Raw genomic sequence first — 26,260 nt, 5'->3', positions numbered from 1 at the left:
CCATCCATTCTCCATTTAGTCTGTATTTGTGGTTCTGTTGCCCTGACCCAGGTGCAGGACCCTGCTCTTGGCCCACAGTTTTAAGTAGTGATCTGAAATCCCAAACTGATCAATGGTTTGCCAAAGGCAACAACTTGCACATGCAGTTACTTAGGTTTCTTCCCTGTATGCACAGCCAGAGAAGGAGATGGGGATAACTGAAATGGGATGTTTGATGTCTCAGTAACTTTAGAGATATTTTAATATTACAGTCCCTTTCATCCAAAGGAATAACTTTAAATCACTTCAAAGCACTTCATAAACACAGCAAAGTAAGAAGAGATTGAGGATTTGAGAACGTAATGGATTAGATAAAAAAGAATAATTAAAGGGAAGTTGTTGTTAGTGGTTTAACAAATCTTTATGAATAATAGGCAAGAGTTTCAAATGTGACTAATGAATTTGGATGTCTCTATTCTGTATGGCTGATGTTAAACATGCTAATGAATTTAATTTTTAGAGGAAGAATAATCAATGTTTTTGAAGATTGTCCCCTTTTATTCTGTCATTAGACACCTGAACTGAAATATTTAGTCACTTCTGGAAAAAGCTGTCAGTTAACTGGACTTCTCACATGTCAGTTCCAGCTGTTTCATTAATGCATGGGGGTGATCCTACCCGTACTCACAGGAATGTTTTAGAGGATTATTTTAATTCTTCACAAGACAACATGGAAAGTTTCTCTAGCTGTAAAAACTTGAGAACCTATAAAAATGTACATAGGAGTAAATTCACATAAAGGAATAGCACTTCTAAGTGTAATCAAAATGTTTGTATTTTTCTTAGTACAGAATCAGCCTCCTCTTCACCAGGCTAAACAGCCCCAGTTCCCTCAGCTGCTCCTCACAAGACCCGCTCTCTAGACCCTTCAGCAGCTTTGTTGCCCTTCTCTGGACACAACTCAGTGTCTTGGTCCAGAATGAAAAATGCTGCTGCTGTATGAACTGGAAATATTTTAATAATTTAATAGGTGGAAGTCTGCAGCTGAGTGCTGAACCACCTGAAGATGGCAAATACCCAACACACAATGGCACCATGCTTTCTCAGTCAGAAGGCAACATGAAAGCTACTTTGATGTACTTGGGACAGAGTTAAGTTTGCAAAGATCTCAAACTGCCTAAATATGTCTGTAGTGATGACCAGATTTCATACCAGCACTTGGTGAATACCTTTTAGGGGTCAACACAAGCATATGACGAGGAAAAATACCAGTTTGCTTTCTAATTTGATCCATATACAGAATGAAGTCTGAGAGAAATAAGTTGGCTGTACCCAGCAAAATGTTAACAGTAGATGCAGAAGGCTACAGGCAAAGATCTTCAAAACAGCTGGACAAGAATACTAAAGCTGGACGCCATGAATGGGAGAGGACTCTGAGACTGCAGGGATCAGAGCCTTAAAATACAGAGGCAGAAAAGTAAAATAGTTGAGAGATCTGAGCACAGGGAAGCTGCAACATTGCATTATTGCCTTACTCTGTATACAGCATGGATAATCTTTTGGTAAATATTGAGGGTATGAAACAAAAGTGCAAACACTTTGTAGGATCCTCTCCACTGCTTGTTCCACAAGATGGAAATTGCACAGCAGCTGAAACAGGAAATTAAGAGAAAAGGAAAACTATTCACAAAGATAAAGGAATTGAATGTTGCCCTGACAAATGTGCATGCTTGGAATTGCACTACTTTTTCACAGTGTTCTTATGAAATATATAGCTAATCACACATACATTTCTCCACAGTTCATCTCTAACTTGATACTTTTCTATCTTTGAATGGTCAAATAAGTGGACAGCACTTGTTCAAATCACAGCTCAGAAAAATGAGGACACTGCAAACTGCTGGAAACTATTTCACTGTCCCTCTGTGTGTCTATGATCCTTATCTGTAAGAATAGGTTTAAGGTAAAAGTATACCATTCCTGAAGCACCCCCATTTTAAAGAGGCAAGCCCTGCAAAAAAATCCCATAAACAATTATTTCTGAATAGAATGTGACTGGTGTGCAGCAGATGAGGTCTTTGGCATACATTCAGTATTGAGAGAAAATGAAATAGCATCTAACTGCTTCAAAAAGCCCTAAGGCAAGATGTTGTGCAATAAGCAGTAAGTCATCATGTACTTAAGGACTGCTCACACAAGGGAACTAAATTAAAATTAAAATCCTAATACAGTCATAGCTTAACTGAGGACTATTTGACTATGCCAACATCCTAATATTGTTTGAGGTTCATGGAAATTAGGACCAATCCAGAACATTTCTGATAGGTATTGATAAAAGAAAAGTTCACTGTTAAAGAATGTACAAAGCAAACTGTACTAAGGATAAATCAAGAATGCAAACCCCTGTACACTGACCCTGAGACCATGCATTGTACAGACCATGACAGAATTGTCTTGGTTTGGGTCAGGTTGGTCTCTTCTCCCAGGCAACCAGCAACAGAACAAGACAGAGGATACAGTCTTAAGCTGTACCAGGGGAGGTTTAGGCTGGATGTTAGGAAGAAGTTCTTCATTGAAAGAGTGATTGGCCATTGGAATGGGCTGCCCAGGGAGGTGGTGGAATCACCATCACTGGGGTTGTTTAGGAAGAGACTGGATGGTGTGCTTGCTGCCATGGTTTAGATGATTAGATGGTGTTGGGTGATAGGTTAGACTCGAAGATCTCAAAAGTCTCCAACCTGGTTAATTCTATTCTATTCTATTCTATTCTATTCTATTCTATTCTATTCTATTCTATTCTATTCTATTCTATTCTTCCCAGCTCAGTCTCTGCCCAGTGAGGCACTTTCTGCAGCTCAGGGCACATTTGCACAGAAAAAGGCTGCTTTTAGCAGTGACAACACTCACTGGGAGAGTTAGTGCCAAGGGGTGGGCTGCAGACTAAGGGCACTGCTCCTTCTTGGGTGCCACCTTGGACTGCAGAGGAAAAGGCTGCACCTGCAGGGAGAAGTGGACAGTTAAAGTGACCCTCAAATGATCAAGAAGGGATTCAACCCATGGACAGCATCTTTGGTATAAAGCTTCTTCAATAGCTGGTGTCAGAGGCTGTGCAGAGAGGTGGTTGAGTCACCAACCCTGGATATAGTTAAAGGTTTTTTTGATGTGGTGCTTGGGGATATGGTTTAGGGGTAAACCTTGTAGAGTAGGGTTATTGGTTGGACTTGGTGATCCTGAGGGTCTTTTCCAACCTGAACATTCCTGTGATTCTGTGATTCCTGAATCTAGTTCCACAATCCAGGTCCTGAATTCAGTTCCCATCTGCTTCCAAGTCCAGGCTGGGACTTCTGTTACAGCATCAGTGGTGAAAATCACAATTGCCATCAGGCATTGTGTTCAGTATTGGTCTTCTAAATATCGATTTAATTTTATTTTTATTACTTTCATGAAAGTAGTTCTAGTTTTTTTACCAGTCATAAATCTTTCTTGCTTATTCCTTTTCTTTCTTCTTCCCCTTGGGAAGGGAAAGAAGTTCATAGAGTTTCATTTAGAGACCAGCCTAGCCCTAAATCAACAGTAATATAGTTCCTACTTCATATATTTCTTTCCAAATGATTTGCAAACCTATATAATTAGATGTACATTGCTGGTTCTGGAAGTTCACCATACAACATGTATACTGAACTGCTCAGTTGCTGCTGGACATATCTGTAAATAAAGAAAATTTTGTTTGAGTTTAGATGTCTCTTATATACACAGAGAAGTCTTGGGGGTGGCTTTGAGAGCACTGAGGAGGTAGGTAATGACAATGTTAGGAGTATCTGTGTCATTGATACCTATGATGGTTACACAGATTATCCTCCAGTGGTTCATTAGGTTGTTAGAAGACTGCACAGGATAGTCTGTTAGCTGTTAAACAGTTAGATGTCCATAAAACTGAACCTGGTATCTGGTAAATGTTAGGAGCTTTGTCTTATTAAAACTACTAGAGTATCTTCACAAAATGTAAGGTAAATATATTTTCACAGTTTGGGACGATGGTAGAGACTTGTGGTAGATTCAATTTTCTGGTTACCCACTCTCCCTTGGCCTTTAATAAATTCCCTTATCAAAGCTGAAAAGTATTTGCACATCTTGCAGAATTCTTCAACACCAAACCTATCCCAGAGGTATTTCTGAATTAATGTTAATGGATTTTTTGAATTTTTTTTTTTTTTTCTGTGCAGGAGAAATCCTTCTACATTTCAGCACTGGCCATCAAATGACAATGCTGAGTACAGACATCTTTAATATTCTCTCCAGGTACACCCCTGTGGCTACTGCTGCTCACACTCCTTGCTCTACAACTGTTCCTGCTGGGGAAAAGGTGTTGCTATAGCTGCAGGCAAATAGTAGCTGCCACGGCTGATTTGATGCCATTTAGTCTCTATCTGTGCAGGTTCAAGGAAAAATTCTCTCTTTGTCTCTCCTTTGCATCTTTTGGAGATAATAACTTCTGCTCATCAACAACATTTTTTTTTTTTAATTTTCTTTTTTATTGCCTGATGGAGTTGAAACACTTCACTGATGGAATTCAGGCACTCACAACTAATCATAGAATCATAGAATTGTTTTGGTTGGAAAAAACCTTGAAGATCATTGAGTCCAACTATTATGTGACTCCACCAAGTCTGGTGCTAAACCATGTTAATGTGCCATTCAGATTTGTAATTCACACTTTAGGTAAAAAGAAGGCACAGAATACAGAATGTCAAACTACCCAATTCACCTCTAAAATATTAAATGATGAAATAGTGAATGCTTTGTTTAAAATGCAGTTTTTAAACCTAAGCGAGGGGCAAGGTCAAGCTAATACATTTTACCTCCAATCTTTTTCTTTCCAGGCACGTTCCAAAACATTTCATCTTACTCATTCTGAAACTGGTCATCATTTGACCACTGACTGATGGAACAGGGTCAGATTCTCCAGTAATAAGCCACACCCCAAGCAACACACCTAAGCCTTGCATGTCACATTCACAGAATCACAGAATGACAGGGGCTGGAAGGGACCTCTGGAGATCCTTGAGTCCAACTCCCACTTTTAGAGCAGGGTCACTCAGATTAAATCACACAGGAATATGTTCAGGTGTGTTCTGAATGCCTCCACTGAAGGAGACACAACCTCTGTGGACAGCCTGGTCCAGTACTCTGCCACCCTCAAAGTGAAAAATGTGTTCTCCATATTTTCTTTTTCTCTTGATCATCACCTAAGCTCTGTCTCTTTTGCTGAAATTGAGTAGCAGAATCATATTGTGTCAGGACTATACACCAGCTCAATAGCAACTACTGGTATTTTCAGTGTTTTACCACTGGACAGGCTGCCCCTAAGTCCTTCCTTTCCAATTTTCATTTCGGGGGGCATAGCGATGTTTCCTGCACTTTCACCCTTCTCCTTCCTCCTGTTAAGAAAGATCTTCTTACCTCAGGATAACTAGTATCAGCTACCATGAAGTGTAAATTAGTCAAGGGGAAACAGTTCAGTTTATCAAGAGGCAAGATCATGAAGGTCAACATTGCACTAGCACCTGGGGTTCATCTCAGAAAGCTCACTTCACCACATAATCACATGCCATTCCTCTCCTACCCTTCCTGGACTCCAGGATATTATATAGCCAGAATTTTAACAGCACTTCCACTCTGTAAGACTGTTTGACCATTTAGGGCATTAAAGTACCAAAGTGTTTCTCTGGCACAGTCAGGTTAAACACAGCTTTGACATGTAAGAAATTCCACTTAAGATGACTACATATCTGAAGTACGATACACACTATAGTGCAATCATCTCTAAGCTGTTATTTCTGTACAGCTCACCACAGAGTCAGGCAGAAATATGCCTTTATGTCTGCAGGTTGAGAGAGGTGATTCTGTGACTGGACTCCTCTCTGGTGAGACCTCACCTGCAGTACTGTTTCCAGCTCTGGAGTCCTCAACACAAGAAGGATATGGAATTGTTAGAGCAGGTCCAGAGGAATCCATGAAGATGATCAGGTTGTTCAGCCTGGAGAAGAAAAAGCTCTAAGGAGAGCTTCTAGCAGCCTGAAGGGCACCTACAGGAAGGCTGGATAAAGACTATTTCCAAGGGCATGTAGTGAGAGGATGAAGCTCAAGGGTTTGAAATTAGAGAAGGTTAGATTTAGGTTGAACATTTGGAAGCAATTTTTTACTATGAGGTTGGTGAGACACTGCACCAGGTTGCCCAGGGAGGTGGCAGAGGTCCCATCCCTGGAGACATTCAAGGTCAAGCTTGATGAGGCCCTGAGCAACCTGATCTAGTTGTGCATGTCCCTGTTGACTGCAGGGAGGTTGAACAAGATGAACTTAGAGGGTCCCTTCCAACCTGATGCATTCTACGATCTAGCAGTCCTGCTCTTTATGTCAGTCCTAGTTCACAAAGAGCCAGTGCTGAATTCTCTGCAATGTTCTCCATTAGCCACTTCAGTTTCAGAACAAGTATACACAGAAATGGCTCAGGATTTAAAATAATATTATTTGAAGTCTAGGATTACAGACTGCAAATTTAATTCTGAGATTTGAAAGAACCACATTCTTTGAAATACTCAGAAGGACCCAAAGGTTTTATGCAGAGCTTTTTTGTGCTTTGTGTTTCCTGTATTTTCATTACAAAAGAGGAAAGTGTGACCTTTAAACCGCTTGGTTGGTTTGCTGCATAGTATTTATGCAAAAGAGGGAAGCAAAAAAAAAAAAAAAGGTTTGTTCTTAAACCATTTCTGTATGAAGGTGATGTCAAAAGAAATTGGATTAAGACATGCAGAAAAATATACAGAAGTTGGACAACCAGACACAGGCATGAAAGCATGAAGAATGCACTGCTTGCACTGTGAAAGTAGCTGCAGTTGCAACACAGCGCTACAAAAACATTTGTTACTTGGCATTAAATGTCTCCTTGTTATTCACTCTTAGATGTTGTATTTTTAGTACTTAAAAGATCCAATATTTATTTACATATATTGAAAATATGAAATAAACCATAATAATTCTCCCAAAGAGGTCCCAATCCAGAGATTCTAGACTCTCAATCACAGAACTGAAGAACCAAGAAATGGAGAAGTCAACATACAAAGAATAAACTTCAAGTATTAGAAAGCTGCCAGGTGCCTCCTTTTAAAAGTGATGAGGTAAACTACAGCCAGCCTTACTCCTAGGTACAAATGTGAGAGGTGATTTCACTCAAACACAAAAGCTGTCTGAACTCAGAGGTCCTAAATGTACTAACAAAATTGCAATGCAGACCTCTGTGATGGGCCTGGCTCTGCCTTCTTGGTGACCTCCTGGTAGGTACAGTGGGATGCAGTGCTACAGGCTGGGGTCAGAGTGGCTGGAGAACAGCCAGGCAGAGAGGGACCTGGGGGTGCTGGTTGATGGTAGGCTGAACATGAGCCTGCAGCGTGCTCAGGCAGCCAGGAGGGCCAATGGCATCCTGGCCTGCATCAGGAACAGTATGGCCAGCAGGAACAGGGAGGTCATTCTGCCCCTGTACACTGCACTGGTTAGGCCACACCTCGAGTACTGTGTCCAGTTCTGGGCTCCTCAGTTTAGGAAGGATGTTGACTTGCTGGAGCATGTCCAGGGAAGGGCAGCAAAGTTGGTGAGGGGTTTGGAACACAAGCCCTGAGGAGAGACTGAGGGAGCTGGGGTTGCTTAACCTGGAGAAGAGACTTTCTCTTCCCTTTGGGAAGGGAGAGGGTCTCACAGAGAGCATCTGGCACTTGTTCAGTGACCAGTCGAGCCCTTACACTTGACACACAAAAACTATTAAATGCTTTTCAGTTATATGAAGTTGTTTACAATCTGGATCATCTTTTTTTCCTGAAACGTATAAAAAACACCTTGGAATTAGGAGTGACAGTGAGGTCACTGTGTCCTTGTTGAGAAAGGAACACCACCGAAAGGATAAGAAAAGTTTTGTAAAATGTTACACAAATTAGTATCAACATTTTGTTCCATCATAGTTCACCTAAAAACCTCACTGTTCTGCACACAATCCCTCAACCCAAAAGTACAGTTTAAAGAACACAAACTGTACCATTTAAGTGACACTTAACCATAACATAGATTGTCCTGACATCCTTACACATGTGACATGATTCACCTGAGCTCTTCACGGAGTGAAGCTAAAAAGATCAACATTGCTTCATATTACACTGATATTCAGGCTTCAAAAAACATCATCAGAATACAGACTCCAGACCAGAACTAAGAAGTCCTCTGACAATGTTAGAAAGCTGTAACCAGAATGAATTTTTCAATTAAATGACTGCAGGAAACACAACTGAGAGGATAACATAACGTCTCATCAGGGAATGAAGGAGGTTATTCAGCCTGTCCGAGTTCATCCATTCTTAGTACTCCTCTCCCCTGTGGAAGGCATCTCATTTTTCTCACATGACCCCTGTGTTTTTGCCTGAGCAGCTATGCCTGACAGCCTGCTTCACACATTTATCATCCTCTGGATGAAAAAAAAAAAAAAAAAAGGTGCCTCTGACACCTATTTTGAATGTGATTATTTTTCTTAAGTCATCTCTGTTTTCCTGTCTTTCATTTTTATGTTGTTCTGAAAATCAGCTAAATGTTATCAAGATTCTTTACATTTTACATGATTTAAATTTAAACTTTCCTTACCTATTCTCAGAAAAGTTTAATCAATGGTGTCCTGGGCTGCATCCAAAGCACCCTGGAGAGTAGGTCAAGAGAGGTGGTGCTCCACCTCTGCTCTACTCTGCTTTGCTCTGTTCTACTCTGTTCTGCTCTGCTCTGGTGAGACCTCACCTTCAGTGTTGTGTCCAGCTCTGGAGCCCCCAACACAAGAATGACATGGAACTGTTAGAGCAGGTCCAGAAGAGGCCACAAAGATGATCAGAATGTTGGGGCAACTCTGCTATGAGGACAGTCAGAAATTTGGGGATTTTCAGCCTGGAGAAGAAAAAACTGTGGGGAGACATTCTAGCAGCCTTCCAGAATATGAAGGGGTCTGTGGAAGGGCTGGAGAGGGACTTTTGACAAAGGCATGGAGTAACAGGACAAGGAGTAATAGTTTCAAAATGGAAGAAGCTGGATTTAGACATGAGGAAGGAATTCTTCCCCATGAGTGTGGTGAGTCACTGGAACAGGTTGTCCAGGGAAGTTGCAGAGGCTGCAACCCTGGAAGTATTGAAAGCCAGGCCAGATGGAGCTTTGAGCAAGATGGTTTAGTAGATGTCCCTGTCTATGACAGGGGGTTTGCACCTAGATGATCTTTGAGGTCCTTTCCCATCCAAACCATTCTTTGATTCTGTTTTCTTCATATAGATACTTTTTAATTTTAGCTTGTCCATATTTAGCAGCCTTTTATTGCTAGCTTTAATCATTGAGTTGACTTGTTTGATGTTGTATTTTCCTAATCCTGTAGTAGGAGTTTCCTGCATGATAATTCATAGTGGTTTGTATCCTAATATTCTCCCTTCACACAAGAAAACCATACAGAGCTACTAAATTTTTCATTCAGTGTGGTGTGAAGAGACAAATTCACAACAGATGTGAACCTCAGAATTTCATACATTTCAATTCATAGGTTCATAGAATGGTTTGATCTGGAAGGGACATTGAAGATCACCTAGTTCCAACCCTGATGCCATGGGCAGGGACACCTTCCATTAGACCAGGTCGCTCAAGGCCTCATCCAACGTGAACTTGAACACCTCCCATGAGAGAGCATCCACAGCCTCCTGGGCAACCTGTTCTAATGTCTCACTATCCTCACTATGAAGAATATCTTCCTAATACCCAGTCTAAATCTGTGCTCCTCAAGTTTATGATAGTTCAATTCAGTTCTGCCCCCAAATACATGGAAATTCAAGAAGTTCTTTCCCAAGTTATATCCCTGCACACTTTTTGTACATTTAGCATATTTTAAAATATCTTGGGGGGGGCGAGGGAAGATGCTGATTCCACAGATCCACCTCTTTACATTCAAACCTGTAGCTGTTGTCCTAATACAATGCCTCTGTCCAGGACATTTTTCAGTCATATATTCCTGCATATTTTTTAAAAGTGTAAGCATTCCTTTCCACACAGCTAATCAGCACGTAAAGTTCTTTACTGTAGACTGGGAAGCACTGTAAGCTTCTTCCTTATTATTACAGAGAGAGATGAAAAAAGAGAACAAAACTCCTCTGAGACATGGTTTCCTACTACACTGGTTGCAGGATGGTACCCTAAGTACAAGAATGAGAGCAGAAGTGGGATTTTACAGTAGGGGTGGTGAGACACTGAAATAGCTTGCCCAGGAAAGTTGTGGATGCCCCCATCTTGGAGGTGTTCAAGGCCAGGCTGGATAAGGCCTTGAGCAACTTCATCTAGTGGAAGGTGTCCCTGCCCACGACAGGGAGTTGAAACCTCATTGCCTTCTACAACTACCTGAAAGGTGGTTGTAGACAGGAGGGGGTTGGTCTCTTCTCCCAGGCAACCAGCACCAGAACAAGGGGACACAGTCTCAAGCTGTGCCAGGAGAGGTTTAGACTCGAGGTGAGGAAAAAGTTCTTCACTGAGTGAGTCGTTTGTCATTGGAATGGGCTGCCCAGGGAGGTGGTGGAGCCGCCGTCCCTGGAGGTGTTCAAGGGGAGATTGGATGTGGCACTTGGTGCCATGGTCTAGTTGTGAGGTCTGTTGGAACAGGTTGGACTTGATGATCCTTGGGGTCTCTTCCAACCTTAGTTACTGTGATACTGTGTGTGATAGATGAGGTCCCTTCTGGTCCAAACCATTTTGTGAATCTATGAATGTATAGATTAAGTAAATAAATATTTCCTGTCAACTAAATGTATACTGCTGCCCAGGGAGGTGGTGGTCACCACCACTGGAGGTCTTTAAGAAGAGACTGGATGGGGCGCTTGGTGCCATGGTTTAGTTGATTAGATAGTGTTGGATGATAGGCTGGAATTTATGTTCTCAAAGGTCTCTTCCAACCTGGTTTATTCTATTCTATTCTATTCTATTCTATTCTATTCTATTCTATTCTATTCTATTCTATTCTATTCTATTCTATTCTATTCTATTCTCTATTGATCACTGCCTGTTAAAACTGTGGGGCTTAATAACTATAAAAGACATCACTGACACCTTGTTTTCTTTTACCTTTCTTTCTGCTACATGCAGCATAATAAATCCTGTGAGGTCTGGTTTAGAATATTTCTGAGAGCTGACTCTTGACAAATTTTCTTTATCCTAACGGCTCAAGTTTTATTTGCTTTCTGCTGTATTATATGTACGAACTAGGTATTCAAAAGTGATTTAGCAATTTTAAAGTGCAAATATAGCACTTTAAACACACTTTCACAGCTCACCTCTTCTTAAAAACCAGTGGAACTTCTGGAGTAGCCAGACTAATTAGGAAGTTTGACCCTCTTGAGCAGTTGGTACATTATTTATACCACAAAAATGAGTTACAGTGCCTGTAGTCCATTGGGTTAAATTTCAGATTCTAGAACAGGGACAGATGTTCAGTCTTTCCAATTTTAAAATTCTTCTCAAGCCTCAGAAGAAGCACTTTTAAGTGTTAACCTGGGAAAACATTAGAAAACCTTTTGAAGCAGAGAAAATCCTCTTTCCTCTATTTTTGCAAAGACTGACGCTTGTTGAAAAAGAACTTCAAATTTACCCCATGGACTTAACAGGGGAAAGAATAAAAACCTCTCTCTCTCTCTCTCTTTTTTTTTTAAACCCTCCACTGTTTACTGGTTTTTATCCTCTGCTTCAATAATTCCCATGGTTGCTCATATACATGCTTTAATATTTCAGAAACATTTTCAAGGGCAACTATACAACGTGAAGAGATTCTGCATTGCAGCCACTTTTCTGACAGGTTGGCTAGTTAGGTTAAGGGTCTTCTTATTTACATTTGCTCTTGAGCTTTAGCACCTCAGATATTCTGCTTCCACAGCTGGAGCCACTAACTCTAATGCCCACAACATTTCAGCAATCTTTTAATTCAAATACTCACTTAACATGCTAAAAGCACATTTGAAAATCATCTTTTGTATAATATGAACAGAACAATAAAAGCATAATAACTACAAAATACCATTCAAATCTTAACTATAAAACCTAACTGAAGAAGAGTTCAATCTACTGCAACAAACTGTACTTAGCTTCCTTGTATTTTCCTTATTCAGTTATTTCCTCATTTATTAAAACTGAAGGAACTTAACACGCATTTAAGGGAACAGGGAGGTTTAAATCAGAGGGGAAATACCCAAAAAACTGTGAAAAGCAGAAGTATTTTCTGTCCACATCACTAGCTGAATTCAATTCTCAGGAATTAATCATTCCTAAATGAAAAATATTCATGTTCTTCTCAGATAATTGATTCTTATTTATCTACTGAAGGTTGAATTTGCCACACTGTGAAACCTGCTGATAGAAAGAGAGAATGACGCAAAATAAAGGAGGCCATTCCTTTCTCTTGTTTGTTCTCCACCACCAGTCTGAGCAAAGTCTGTCTTTGCTGACTGAGGGGTAGTTAAAAGAGAAAGTATTGCTGATCACTTTAAGAAGCAGGATTAAGATACATGAATCTGTTTTGTTCACTCTAGGGAAAGGTAATGTGCATGAAAATAATATGCTGGAAAGCAGATCCATAGAGAAAGACTTTGGAATCCTAGAAGACAGTGGATTACCCATAGGACAGCAATGTCTGCTTGTAGCCAAGAGGGCACTGGGGTGCCTGAAGAAAAATGTGTCCAGCAGGTCTAGGGAGGTTCTTTTCCCCCTCTACTCTACCACAGTGAGACTGCACCTGGAATACTGTGTGCAGTTTGGGGCTCCCCAATTTAAGAGGGACAGGGATCTACTGGCAAGAGTCCAACAGGGGCTATGAGAATGATGAAAGGACTTGAACATCTCTCCTATGAAGAGAGACTGGGAAAACAGGCTGTTTAGTCTTGAGAAGAGAAAGCTGAGAGGGGATCTTATTAATGTCTATAATTATCTGAGGGGTAGTTGTGAGGATGAAGGTGACAGTCTCTTTTTGGTAGTGCCCAGTGTTAGGACAAGGAACAGCGGGTATAAACTGGAACACAGGAAGTTCCACCTCAGCATGAGGAGAAACTTCTTTACTGTGAGAGTGACAGAACGGTGTTATAGGGCTGCCCCTATAGATTTACAGAATCTACCTATATGTGTTCCTGTGTGACCTGCCCTGCTTGGTCCTGCTTTGGCATCAGGGTTGGACTAGGTGATCTCCAGAGGACCCTTCCAACCCCTAACATTCTGTGATTCTATGTATAACTGAGTGATCATGCTCATTCTGATTGTTTTTATAGCCATACAAGACTACTTCCTCCTCAGCATGTCTCAAATTAGTTTCATTATATAAAATCTGTATATAAACTCCAATGACAACAGCAGATTTGCAGCACTGAGTTCAACAGTGTGACATGGTCTCTCATCTTTTGAAATCTATTTCCTTAGAGGATAATTTGAAAATGTTCATGTCTAGTTTTTGCCATCAGAAGTTTTCAAAGACCAATGATGTCCTTTTCAATCCTATATTGTGCCACTTGCTGGATAAATTGGAGAAAATAATAGAATCATAGAACTATTTTGGTTGGAAAAGACCTTTAAGACCATCAAGTCCAACCATTATCTAACTCTACATATGTTTCATACGACCAATGCAAAGTAATATCTTACTGTTAGCCACGATTCAACACAAATGCCTTGGTGCAGTACTTGAAAAGTAAGTTCCAGAGGACACCTCATTAACATGAGCAATCACCCACTCAAAGTAATTGTAAAGTTATCTACCAACATGGAAAGAGCTTTTGGTAGAGAAGATGCCCCTTTTCCAGTTCCTGCTGTCTCTCAAAGAATCACACAGATGCTTTCTGTCAAAATCAGGTCATCACTGCACCAGATCTACTGTCAGAAGGACACAGTCTTTCAATCAACCCTGACAGGCTGTAAAATAAAGATCAAACTTGTGAACTTGTGATTTTCTACACTGGCAGAACTTTACTCTGATTCAGTAGACTTTTTCTCATTTTGATCCTCAGCTCTTGTTTCATTATTATTTTTTTTTGCCTCCATTTCCTAGATTCTTGAGTATATTAAAAAAAAAAAAAAAATCAAAGACCATTTTCTGCAAAAATCCCAAGATTTAGAACCATAGAAGGATGTGGGTTTTCCTTGATTCTTTCAGTTCTCTTTTCTGAGCTCTTAGCAACAAGCCATTATCAAACACCAAAATTTGATGTATTGTTTCAGTCCTGGAAAGAAGAAAAAAAATACAATACATAATTCACTTGTTCTTGTACCTCCCAAGTATCATTACTGACCTCTTAGGTGATTCTTTTTGATCAAAATACATCTCTCAGACTTGCCTGCATTCTCCTCACCACTGTGCTTACAGTGTGATTGGCATTGGATGGCTTCTTCCCTCCATTAGCATTCCGTTCAAGGCTTCACAGATGCTTAGGTGAGAAAGTCTGAACTGTGGCCCCTTGCTGACTTTTGGCAGTTTACACCCCTGCAAGAGATACACTCCATCTAATATGAATCATTAAGGAGAACTGAGAGCATCTGCAGACACCGCTGCCCTCCGAGTTCAGTGTGTCTTTTACAAAATATGAAAGCTCCGATCGCAGCCTGGACTGCAGCAGTTTACGGATCTCTCTGATTTAACTCATGTCAACATCTGCCTGGTATCCTGCATCAAAGTTAGCTTCGCTTTCTAGTTTCCTGATAGATGGAACTGTAATACAGACTGAATATTAGCACTGTAAAAAAGAAATTGAAGTGCTGGAGTGGGTCCAGAGAAAGACAAAAAGGCCGATGAGGAGTCTGGAGAACAGGTGTGGTGAGGAATGGCTTAAGGAACTGGGGTTTTTTAATCTGGAGAAAAGGAGGCTGAGAGGAGACCTGGCTCTCTGTAACTCCCTGGAAGGAGGTTGGAATCAGGTGGGAGCTGGTCTCTTCTTCCTAGTAATAAGTGATAGATGAGAGGAAATGGCCTCAAGTTTCACCATGGGAGATTTAGATTGGACTTTATAATACACTGCTTGACTGAAAGGGCTCTCAAACACTAGAACAGGTTCCCCAAGGAGGTGGTTGAATCCTGGAGGTGTTTAACAGCCACAGAGATGTAGTGCTGAGAGACATGGTTTAGTACCAGAATTGGTAGAGTTAGATAATGGTTGGCCGTGATGATCTTAAAGGTCTTTTCCAGTGGAAGCAATTCTCTGATTCTAATATTTGTATTTCTGTTAAATAGTACAAACAAATCTGTATAGACACACAAGAATGTTTTGTCCATAGGAGACAGTTTTTCAGGAGGGAAACCAAAACCAAAACCCAACCAAAACCAAACCAAACCAAAAAAAACAACAAACACACTAATGAGTTGCAGAAGAAAGAAAGAAAGAAAAACCACAAAACCAAACACACAACAAAAAACCAGAAATGTAGAACTGAACAACAGCAGCAATGTGTTGAAACCGTGTAATCAGAGAGGCCCAGAATAATAAAGCATATTTACACAAGTAATTCCTATTTTCAGCTTAAGCAAAGGCCTTATTGATCCTGTGCTGCTGATACACAGCAAAGCAGACCTTAACTATGTTTCCTACTCCCAGGTTAGCTCCTTCATCTCTAATCTTAATTTTCTTTTCCGGCTTCTCTTCTGTTTTCTATTGATCAGATTCTTCATACTGCTCACACATGCTTCTTCACCAATTCAATTTGGAAAAGCTTTTGCCAGCCTTCAGATGTGCAACATTTTCATCTCAGTGCCTTTATATGGATGAAAACATAATTTCTTTTAAAAACAAACATAGAAAAGAACAGCAAATCTGATGTGGAGGGCTGTGCACTTCATGAACCTTCAGTAAAGTTGAAGATGTTATTGTTGTAATCGTTAGGGGGCAAATATAAATTCATATGAACATCTAAATCTGCATTTATTAACAAATGCATGCCTTTCAGCATCACCTCATGGATGAGTTAATTGAAACACTTGGTGGAAACTGGGTCATTTAAACATAGAATTGCTGTTAAACTACATACTAAATTAAAAAGTTGACAGTTGGGGAAACTACAGAGGGTTGTTTTCCTCACTAACACTGAATGTTCTTTCAAATGATACTTTATGGGTCTGGAAAGCTCATCTTCTGCTGTCATCCTGTATTTAGCAAGGTCACATTGTAAATGAACTTCCATTTATAGTCTGTTGTGGTGTGTTGACCCTGGCTGCATGCAAGGTGCCTACCAAAGCTTCTCTATCACTCCTCTCCTCAGCTGGACAGAGGAGAAAAGAAATAACAAAAGGATCATGGGTTAAGACAAGAACAGGGAGATCACTCAGCAGTTACCATCATGGGTAAAACAGACTCAGCTTGAGGAAAATTAATTTAATTTATTACCAATAAAATCAGAGAAAGGTAATGAAAAAAATGAAAACTAAATCTTAAAACACCTTTCAACTATCCCTCCCTTCTTCCCAGGCATCACTTTACTCCAGAATTCTACACCTCTTTCCCCTCAACAGCACAGGGGAATGTGGTTGAGGTCATTGTGGACACAGCACTTTGAGATGTAGTTTACTGGTTATGGTGGCGTTAGGTTGATAGTTGGACTTGATGATCTTAGAAGCCTTTTTCAACCAAAATAATTCTATGATTCTATGATCACATTGCTCCTGCCACTCCTTCCTCTGCAGGGAGGAGAGGACTCACATTCCTCTCCTACTCCAGTGTGGGGTCCCTCCCACAGAGCTGTCCCTGTTCTTGGCAAGTGGTTAGAACAAGATGATGATTAAGATCCCTTCCAATTCAAGAGGTTGGAAAAAGATGATGGTTAAGGTCCCTTCCAATCCAAACCATTCTATGATAGTGTTTCCTACAACTGTACTGTTTTATTTCTGTTTGGGATAAAGTGAAGAAAAAACTTCTAAGTAAAAAGACTTGTTTATTTAATATGACATTAATTGGTCACTTGTAATTGTAGCAACAATTTTAAAATTCTTAAACTTTTATATTTATATATATTTATATTCTTAGAAATATTCATTTAGATTAATAGTTTTAAATAAATATGATAATTGAAATGAACAATGTAAATCTCACTGAGCAGTTTTATATTGGATCAAAACTAAAACAATCATTCCCACACCTTGTACACATCATTTACTTCTAAAAATTCCCCTGCACTGAGACATATTGATTTTACTACACTCATTCCAGATGTCAATACAAATAACAGAGATTTGGCAATTAGATATGAACATAAAGGACATTCTATATTCACAGTTTGGGAAGATAAATCCCAGCATCTCAGAAAGATAACAATGTCTTCATCTTAGTTTTCACTAAGAATGCAACTTCCCTTCTGCTGTCAGGTTCCCACATTGAAATTCTACTTAGAGAGTAACAATGTAAACAATAATAGGAGCTCGTTAGGATGACAGTCTCTTCCCTCACCATGGCTGTGAATTTAATTGGCTGTGTGACAGACGTGACAAACACTAGAACTATTAAGATATGTGAAAGGAAAAATCAACTGGTATGACAGTCAAACAACTCAGTTACAACTTGTTTTAATCGTCTCATTGCAAAATAGCCTCACCATCTTGCTTTTCTTCAGATAAAATGGTATTTTTGTCACCCATGGCAAAGGCTTCTGGCAGTTTACTTAACCAGATATAAATACACTTGTAGAAAAGCCATCAAATCTCTGGACAACAAACCAGAAGAATTTGGTTTTCAAGAAAAGGTATAACTCATCCACTTGAAGATATTTTTCTTCTGTTCTGATGGACTCTGCAGAATATGAATGCATGTACCTGCGAGCAAAGATGAGATGCACAGAAATGCATGACAGACAGTAGTAGTCTGCTTTCAGCGCAGGACATGAGCATCATGCTAACCTCCTGTACCTGTGTTCCCTTCGTTGCCCTTCGGCGGTGAGGCTCGCCACATTTGTATCACAGGCTTGAAACAGCAGATGCTTTCCAAATTTTGGCAACATTACTTCCATTTGTCACCAAATCTCTGCCCCAGAACTGGTTTTCCCATAGCTGCTGGTATGTATGCAGCTCATAGGTAGAAGCTAGAAATCTTATAGAACAGAAGAACCCTTTAGATCTTTATTTCCCATTACCATCAGATGGTGAAGCAGCATGTCACAACGTAAAGCCCCAAGTATGTGAGACCTCCTACATCTGCACAATTCTGGCTCACTAAACTAAGCAGGAGAAGTGCAAATGGGAGAAGCAATTAAGCAATAGATTAACTTTGCTATGTTTCTAATTCCTCACTTCTGTGCCATACATGGGGAGTGAGACCAGACCAGAAATCCTGTAGATCTGAATGTTACCATTTTTGTTGTTACATTCTCATAGCTGATAATTTTTCAGTAGACTGTTTAATACTCATATTTGCTTGCTCCTTTTTCTATTTCAGATTTTATTATGTTAATATATTTCAGAGTATAGGCATAACATCTATGCTATTAAGTATTTACTATGTCTAAGTTATCTTCATGCATATCACATGCTCTTTAATGTAAGACATACACATGGACATGACAAGGTATTTTAAACATTGATTATATTTCTATCTATGATCTCTTCCAAACCATTTCATAACATATCTGTAAACAGCTGCTGCAGCAAATATTTTGTCCTTGTTCCTTAACTGTCATTGTTCCTAAACTCTAACTGGATTTCTTTTAAATTCAGTCCCTTCCACCTCTAAAAAGATTTCTGTTTCAAACACACAGTCATTATTAAAAGAGTATTCCACATAGCTACAGTTTGAAGTCACTTCTTGTGTATTAATGAAAACTTGAATTTCAACAGAATCAGTCTAACTCACTGTTCCTAACAGCCATCACATTTTGTAATAGATTCTACCCTTTTTGCTTGTGTTTCTCATACTCTCCTTCTAATTGTTTCTTTGTCCTTTCAAACATTTTAGCAGCAATTGTTAGCACTAAAATTCTAGCAAAGATTTTGGAGTTTTACATTTGAGGGACCAGATCAAAACTAGTTCTTTTTCTCACTACAGAGATCAATGTGAAGAGAGCATTAAATCAAATGTGCTCAGCCACTGCAAAGCCAAAGCTATTAAATTGCACACAGAAATAAAACAGTTGAAACATGGCAAATTGTAGTTGTTCTGGTTACTAGTTCTTCCTCTGAAGTGCTTTAATATTAAAGCTAAAACAAAACTAAAGTGTAAATACAGCTTAATGTGGAAAAAAGCTCTTGTGCTTTAAAGTGCCACTGAATGACCTCAGTACCTATTAACTTCAATAGACAATAAATGTACATGGCATTTACACAGGATGAGGTCCGAAACTATTTACATGATAGTTGTGCTCATTTCTGCACGCTCACTAGCTTCCATTTACATATAGAGAGGCAGAGTTGATTATTCTGAATAGAAGCAGCAGTTGAAATTGACCTTGTATGGTGGATAGTTTCCATAATTACTGCAGTTGCCTTTTTGCTGAGATATGTAGATGTAACTAAAACTCCAGTTCATTGCAGTAGCTGATAGAAAATTGCCACTGAGTTTACAGAAAAATACCAGATCTAAGGTGAAGTAGGATAGCAATATCATCAAGGAGATGAAAAAAGTCTCTTATGAAAGGAAACTGAAGGACCAAGGACCTTTTTTTTGTTGTTGTTTTTGTTTTTGTTGTTGCTGTTATTTAAATCTTGTAAAGGAGAAGAGTAAGAAGATACACAAAGTACTTAATACAGCACAGTGTAGAAGCAACAAGGCTCAGCATTAAACAGCAGAGTGCAAAACTATTAGATATATGAATGTAACAAAAATAGAGTGATACTCAAAATCACAGGAGAGCTGGAGAGGGACTTTAAAAAAAGACATGTAGTGACAAGACAAGGGGTAATGGATTCAAAATGGAATAACCTCGACTGGGATGAGACATGAGCAAGAAATTCTTCCCCATGAGGGTGGTGAGGCATTGAAACCCGTAGAATTGTGGAGGCTCCAGGTCTGGAAGTGTTGAAAGCCAAGCTGGATATGGCCACAAGGAAGCCAGTCTAAGTGGAGGTATTCCTGTCCATGGCAGTTGGGTTGGAACTAGGTGATCTTTAAAGTCCGTTCTAACCCAAACCATTCTATGATCCTGTGGTGATTCTATGATCGCAGAATTGATCAGATCGGAAAAGACCTTTGAGATAATCAAGTCTATTCCTTTCTCCTAAAAGACAGAGAAAACCACTGAAGGGAAATGAAAGCAATTAAAACACTACACTTGAGATAGGAACACAAAAAGTTTCATGCACTTAAAAAAAATAAATAAAAAGAAAGAGAAATTTTGTAGAAAGAAGTGGTAGTTACTGTAGCTCAGAATAGAAACATAGGATACATTGGGTTGGAAGGGACCTTTAATGGTCATCTAGTCCAACTTCACTGCACCAAGCAAGGACATATCCAACTAGATCAGAGCCCCACCAAGCCTGACCCTGAATGTCTCCAGGGATGTGGCCTCCACCACCTCCCTGGGCAACGTGTTTCAGTGTTCTACCATCCTCCTAATAAAAAAATTCCTAATGTCCAATCTAAGTCCTTCCTTCTCTAGTTTAATACCATTGCCTCTTTTCCTATCACTACAAGACCTTGTACACAGTCCCTCCCCAGCTGTAGCCCCCTTCAGGTACTGAAAGACTGATAGAAGGTCTCCCCTCAGCCCTAAAGCAACCTGATCTAGAATGTTTCCAGAGATGGGGCATCTCCCACCTCTCTGGAAAGCACAGGCCAGTGTTTCACCACCCTCAGTGTAAAACATTTCTTCCCTAGGTCTACTAGTCTAAATACTCCTCTTTTAGTTTAAAACTATTGTCTCTTTTCCTGTCACAGCAGACCCTGCTAAAATGTTTGTCCCCATCTTTCTTAAAGCCCTCTCTTCTGGTACTAGAAGGCTGCTAGAAGGTATCCCCAGAAGCTTCTATTCTCCAGGCTCAATAATTCCACCTCTCTCAGCCTGTACTCATAACAGAGGTGCTGCAGCCCTCTGATCATTGTGGTCTTCTACAAACCCATTCTAACAGTTCTATGTCCTTCTTGTTTTGAGGGTTCAGAGCTGGACACAGGAGTCCTGATGGCATCTCACCGGAGTGGAGCAAAGTGGCTAAAGCACATCATGTCAAGGATGAAAGACTATCATCTTCTATAATACAAGCTTCCTGGTATAATTCATAACAGTTACCTATTATTCTATCTAATGGTTGATATAAAGCAAATTATCTCCTCTTAACAAAAAAATTCTGCCCTTTTTTTTGTTTGTTTTGGGTTTTTTGTTGTTGATGTTATAAACAAAAACCAGACAAGTTGCATGTCAATCAAGTCTTCTGACCTTCAATGTAAGCCCACCTGAGCTCTGAATATTGTACAACCAGTGCACCGTTTGTACAACTTTCTACTTGGACAAAATACTCCACTATTTTTAATATATACATATAATAGGAACAGGCAGTGCTTTAGTGGATTATGGTATCTTTATGTTAGGAAAGAATTGCAAGATTATTTGAGCTTGTGGAAATTTTATCTTTAATTAATATTCATTCTGTTTGCTGCAAGATAAACCTGACCTTGATTGTTATTCACAAAAATAGCAAGCATTTTTTTGGTTTCCTTCTGATTTGTTCTGCAGTTACTTTTTTGTGTTTCATCAAAGACACTTTCTTTTTAACAGCTCTTTAGGGATTTTGCTTATATTTATGGCTATATGGTAATATAAAAATGTAGATTAACAATCTTTGGGGATTAATGTGCTTTTTCATCAATGTAATTGCTTTTTGCAAAGGAAAAAAAAATAACAAAGAAAATCTTGGGAGCTGGTTATAGGGATTCTGATTACATTTTGTTAAGGGATTTCAGAAGTGGCTGCTGCCTCCAGCAGCTGTGGGGCCCAGTAACTCCTCCTGGGCCCTTCAAGTCCAGTCTGGAGATCCAGAGATCTCCATCGCAGGTCACTGGATTCAGCTGCTGCTTTCTCATTTCCAAGTTCAACCAGCAGAGATGCTGAGCATGTATCCCAAACACACATGGAGGATACCAACACAGCCAGCTGCACAGCTTGCCACAGATAAGGTGCTGCCTTTAGTGTCATCTATATGCAGGAGTCACAGAAAACACAAGCACAGCAAGCAAAGTCCCCTCCTCTTCATCTGGGAGAGGTTGAAGCTCACTAGTGACAGCTGACACTCCACACTCTGAATTCACACATAGATGCACTTTAGCAGATTCCTTGAATACCAGCATCACCCCTTTGTACGTCTAGCGCCCCTGAACAGTTCCCCAGCTCTCCTACCCTCCTGTCTGCTGCTCTCCTCACTGGCTGGTTCAGCTTGTAGCTTGCCAGCAAACATCTGCATGCACTCACACATCATGTCACAGGTTATAGAATCATAAAATGGTTTGGGTAGGTAGGGAAAAGGAAGTACTGGAGAGAGTTCAATGATGAGCTAAGAGGATGACATGGGACAGGAGCATCTCTTTTATGAGCAAAGACTGAGAGATGGGGCTGTTCAGTGTGGAGAAAAGAAGGCTGAGAGAGGAGTTTATCAATGTCTACAAATATATCACAGGAAATTCCATCTCAACATGAGAATTTGTGGGGTTTTTTACTGAGAGTGTGAGCACTGGAGAAGGCTGCCCAGAGAAGGTGTGGAATTTCCTTTTCTAGAGATCTTCAAAATCCACTTAGTTGTGTTCCTGTGTGACCTGCCCTAAGTGGTCCTGCTTTGCAGGGGGGTTGGACTCAATGATCTTTAAAGGTCCCTTCCAACACCTAGCATACTATGATTCTATGACATTACAGATCATGCAGTTCCATCTAGGCCCTGCACACTCTAGTTTACGCACCCAGCCTGGGCCTATTCTCCCCTTGATGATCCTACTCAGAGTCACAACCACTTAATTGCCACTTGATGATACACTATGTTTTTGTTTGTTATTCATTTTTATTCTTGTGTGTGCCAAATGCTGTCTATCATTTCTCACTATTCTAATTTAAATGTAACATTACTAATTCCTGCTTCATTATCTGAGTTCATCAACACAGATGGGATGCAACCTTGAGCAACCTGTTCTAGTAGGAGGTGTTCCCATCCATGGCAGGGGTGTTCCTTCCAACCCAAACCATTCCGTGATTCTATGACACTAAACCATTTCATGTAATAACATAGCTGCTCAGCTATGAGCATCCCACTCTTCTCCATTAAATCTCAAGCTTTTACATTATAACCCATAGCCTTCCCTACCTTGAAGCCTACAGATCTAGGATATTCTGGAAGTGGGTTGAAACATGATGTCTGACTTAACATTTAAAAACAACCAGTAGGAACTACTCTTTTCCAGATAATATAAGTTTCAGAAGCAATGCAATGATATTTAGTATGTGGTTGTGAAAGAAAAGGAAAAATTAAACATTACTCACAAATATATTGTCAGCTGATGAAGAAAAATAATGGTGAAGTATTTGTTAGATAAGGAATTATATGGAACTATTTAACTCAATATTGAAAGGAAGAAAAAGTTACTGAAACTGGAAGGGAGACAGCAAAATATACATTTAGCAGTTACGTTTCTGTCCCCTTAAGACACTAATCTAATCAGGCAGCTGCTCCCAGGCTGGCATACTCCATTATGGCAGGTTTTGAATGGCTCTGAACACCTAGGAACAGAAACGAGGGTGATGTAGCAAGGATCGATGGCCTTTTAACAAAAAAGTGCCTACTTTTCACTCATGTCTGCATTTTGAAAGTGGTAGTTCTATTATTTACAAGCCCTGTACAAAAAGAAAGGTAATAAAGTTGACTGGTGATTCTAGTAGGCCTCAATTTTTTTCTTGATGTATTTGACAAGTGTTTACATTTGTATTTTGCTCTTTATATTTCCAAGGTGTTACACAAGAATTGCCTACTTAATCCTCACAACACACGCATTAAAGTTGGAGAAAGAAATTCTGTGGGTAAAATGACTCCTTGACATGTGAATTAAAGATTTAATCATTACCAAAAATATGTGGGGTTTATAATATCTTCTAATGTCATGCATTAAACCACCCTTGAGTGCTATGGCAGCCAACATGAAGAGCAGCACAACAATTTTGTCTCTTGCTCAGTCTTCCCGCAATCTCAGCACTGAACTCTGCAGCTATATGCACTACATTTGCATAGCACAGACTTCGCTTAGGAGGACAGTCTCTTATGTGAATTCCTTTACAAGCTCACATCTATTTCTCTCACAAATGTTATAATATTAAGACAGACATAAGACCTATATTACAGTGATTTATTACAGAAAGCATCCTTTAAGATATATTTATGGGGATGAGAAAGATTACCAAGGGAGTTTAAAATCTCTTCCAATTCAGTTTTATAATAGTTTGAAACTCTCTTCTCTTTTCCCATGCTGGGTTTCCAGTGTTTCAAGAAAACACCTTAATAATTCAAAGTGACATCCTGATATTTTATATGGAGAGAAAACAAGGCCAACTTCCCTAAGCTTTCCACAGGAATTAGATTTTTTTTCTACTGATACACACTCTACAATGTTCAAACTATTTGCTTTTCCATTTCTATCACAGAAACAAAATCAAATGAATTAAAAAAAAAAAAAGCTAACAACTTTATCTTTGCCAAGTTTTAAGCTGAGAAAAGTATGGCTTGTGAAAAGACATCAGATTAGCATTGGCCATGTGCACTATAGAGAATAAGAAAATTATTGAGGCAGGAAAATACATTTAAGATCATCAAATCCAATTGTTAATGCAACACCACCAAATCCACTGCTAAACCAAGTCCCTCAGCACCAGATCTATAAAGTTTTTATAACCCTCCAGGGATGGTGATCACCACTTCTCTGGGCACCCTGTTCCAGTGCTTGACAACCCTTTGAGTGAACAATTTTTTCCTAATAGCCAATCTAAACCTCTCCTGGTGCAACTTTAATATATTTCCTCTAGTCTTATTATTTGAAGAATAAATCACCCCCCACACCTGACTCCAACTTGCTTTCATGGATTTGTAGAGAGCTAGGAAATCTCCCCTCACCCTCCTTTTCTCCAGGCTAAACATCCCCAGTTCCCTGAGCCATTCCTCAAAGGACTTGTTCTTTAGACAGCATCTTAACATCATTAACATCACATCATCCTAACAAATACATATTAGCACTCTGTTGCCTAATTCTGCAACCACAGCTTAATTGTAAACAGCAAAATAAAGTTCATGCAATGAATCCGATGTTGAAATATGAACAAGATTACAGCCAGTCTTGTAGGGCCAGAACCATAAATTCCATAACATCCTAAGCTGTTCTGGTCTCCAACATAACTTCTCTCAGGCTTTGGAGCCTCTGGTGAATGACGATAATATGTTTTCATAGAATCATAAATGGTTTGGTTTGGAAGGGACCTAAAACCCAAGCAAAGAATGAAAGATTTTCCACAAAGCACATATAAACATTGGAAAACTTACAGTGTGTTACTAACATGTTGTGATCAGGTAGCCAAACTGAAGCAAATCAGAAAAGATGCATCACACACATCACTCAGACAGTGGACGTGTGATTGCACCTCCTCAGTTAATTAGACCGTTACATTCTCTGTGTTTTGTACATCTAGGAAGCTAGAAGACAAAGAAAGAATTCTGCTGTTTACCCTCCAGAGTGTAATGCAGCCTGTTTTAGGAAACCATCATGGTACACAATTATTTTGTTTCCATTGTAATGCCTTGTTTATTGAAAAAATTACAGAACTGTTATCCCAGAAGGCAAATGTTTCATAGAACATTGATAAATGTGACCAAATTAAGATATCGTACAGGCAAATTACAGAGAAAATGAAACTGTTTGCCAAAATGCCTGAAGGAAGCAACAGATTTTTTTGATTCCCATAAATCAAGGCAGGATTGCTTTCTAGAATCATTTTTCTGTAGGCTGTTTGCATCAATGATAAAATCCTACGGCCTATGCTGTCTCACAGAATCACAGATTACGTTGGATTGGAAGGGACCCTCAAAGGTCATTTTGTCCAACCTCCTGCAGTCAGAAGGGACACCTCCAACTAGATTAAGTGGCCCAGGGCCACATCAAGTCTGATCTCAAATGCTTCTAGGGATGGGGTCTCAACCACATTCCTGGGCAACCTCTTCCAGTATTTCACCTTCAAGAGACCTTCAAGATCATTGCATCCAAGCCATCATCTACCATGGCAG

The sequence above is a fragment of the Dryobates pubescens genome, chromosome 1 (genome assembly GCF_014839835.1).
Source record: "Dryobates pubescens isolate bDryPub1 chromosome 1, bDryPub1.pri, whole genome shotgun sequence".
Lineage (NCBI taxonomy): Eukaryota > Metazoa > Chordata > Aves > Piciformes > Picidae > Dryobates > Dryobates pubescens.
Note: the sequence above shows the minus strand (reverse complement) of the source record.